The following is a 2,007-nucleotide window of genomic DNA, read 5'->3' on the forward strand; positions in this document are numbered from 1 at the left end:
CAAATATTAGCCCCATTTTAAAGATGAGGAAATGCAAGCTCTGTAAAGTGATAGAACTTGCCAGCCGCCAAACTAGTAAGTTGTAAAGCCTGGATTCCCACTTGGCTTGTGTAACTCCGGAGCCCTTGTTCCTAACCATCACGTGATACTACCTCTCTCTGTTCTGGAAGCTATGTTTTAAAAGATTGATACAATGGGGGCGCCTGGCTGGCTGAGTCGGTGAAGCACAAAGCTCCCCGGGTTGTGAGTTTGAGCCCCACATTGGGTGTAGAGATTACCTTAAAATAAAATCTTAAAAAAAAAGATTGATATAATGAATCAATCTAGAGGAGGGTGTTAGGACTGGTGAGGGGTCTCTAAGCCATGTCATATGATAAGCAGTTTATGGAACTAGAAAGTCTTTTCACCTAAAGAAAAGCTTAATTTGAGTGAGGGATTGAATATATGAAAAGTAGATCCAAATATTTGAAGAGCTATAGCATGGAACAAGAATTTGTTTGTTCTGTGCAGCCTGAAGGGCAGAGCCTGGAATTAAGAGAGCAAATAAGGAAAGTCAGTCTATTCCCTGCTTGAGGCACAGAAGCTGAGGGTACAGATAGGGTTGATGCAGAGGGCAGAGGTCCTGGACCTTCAGGATTCCTTGGCAACTCTGTGAATTTCGCATATCTTCCCAGAAAACAAGGGCAAAGAAGCTTCTAGAAGCAAGTTGTGTTCAATGCTAACATGAGGCCAACACAGTGAAAGCAGAGAGAAAACCTCAGGTGGGAGGAACGCGGTCATGAGGGCCCTTTCAGGAGAAGTTTCAGTGCTCAATTTGTCAGCACATATACTAAAATGGGAACAATACAGAAAAGATTAGCAGGGCCCTGTGCAAAGATGACACAAATTCATGAAGTGTTCCATATTTTTATTGTACACCTAAAACTAATATAACACTGTATGTTAATTAAACTTCAATTGTTTAAAAAAGATTATTTGAGAGAGAGAGAGAGAACATGAGCAGTGGGGAGGGGCAGAGAGAGAGGGAGAAGCAGACTCCCCGCTGAGGGGGAAGCCCCAAGAAGAAGATAAAGATGGGGCTTGATCCCAGGACCCTGAGATCATGACCTGAGCAGAGGGCAAACATAACCTACTGAGCCACCCAGGTGCTCCCCCCTTTTTTTAAAGGAGAAGTTTCAGGGGCGCCTGGGTGGCTCAGTTGGTTGGGCGTCTGCCTTCTGCTTGGGTCATGGTCCCAGGGTCCTGGGATCGAGTCCGCGTCGGGCTCCCTGCTTGGTGGGGAGCCTGCTTCTTCTTCTCCCTCTGCTGCTCCCCCTGCTTGTGTTCTCTTGCTCTCTCTGTCAAATAAATAAATTAAAAATCTTAAAAAAAAATAAAGGAGAAGGTTCAGTAAATGTCTGGGTTGCCTCCACAGATGTGGAGTTTAGCTTAAAAAGAAATGACTGATTGGAAAAAAAAAAAAGAAAGAAAGAAATGACTGGTTGGGGTGCCTGGCTGGCTCAGTCAGAGAGCATGCCACTCTTGATCTGGGGGTTGTGAGTTCGAACCCCATTTTGGGTGTAGAGATTACTTAAATGAATAAATAACTTTAAAAAACTTTTAAAAAATGACTAGTGAAGGAATGCAGACAGCTGTTGAAAAACTTTAGCTTGACAGAAAAGGGGGATATGAGGGAAATCATTCAAGGCTGCAGCAATATCCAGGAGAGAGCTTTTCAAGATGTGGAAACTTCTGTGTTTGAAGGGAGTGGGGATTAAAGACCCTGCCATGTGGTTATAGGAGCAAGTTTCCTTACACTTCGGAAAGAATGAGATGCTGGGTTGGAGACACACCTCGGAGGTTTGGAGCAACCTCAAATCATGTCCATTTTGGGGGTGTCTGGTAGATTACAAAGTTAAATACTAAGATGGTTTTGAAGATACTTAGTATATTTTATTAATTAATTAATTAATTAATTAATTTAGATTTTATTTTTTAAGTAATCATTAAACCCAACATGAGGCTTGA

General features: G+C 42.6%; 1 non-coding gene across 1 annotated transcript; it reads left to right on the top strand.

The window, feature by feature from the left end:
• The first annotated feature begins 805 nt into the window (after nt 1-805).
• On the top strand, nt 806-909 carry LOC123325769. The gene has a single exon (XR_006540627.1). It is a non-coding gene; the product is annotated as a U6 spliceosomal RNA (small nuclear RNA).
• Nucleotides 910-2,007: the final 1,098 nt, after the last annotated feature.

Source organism: Neomonachus schauinslandi, chromosome 9 (genome assembly GCF_002201575.2).
Source record: "Neomonachus schauinslandi chromosome 9, ASM220157v2, whole genome shotgun sequence".
Classification (NCBI taxonomy): domain Eukaryota; kingdom Metazoa; phylum Chordata; class Mammalia; order Carnivora; family Phocidae; genus Neomonachus; species Neomonachus schauinslandi.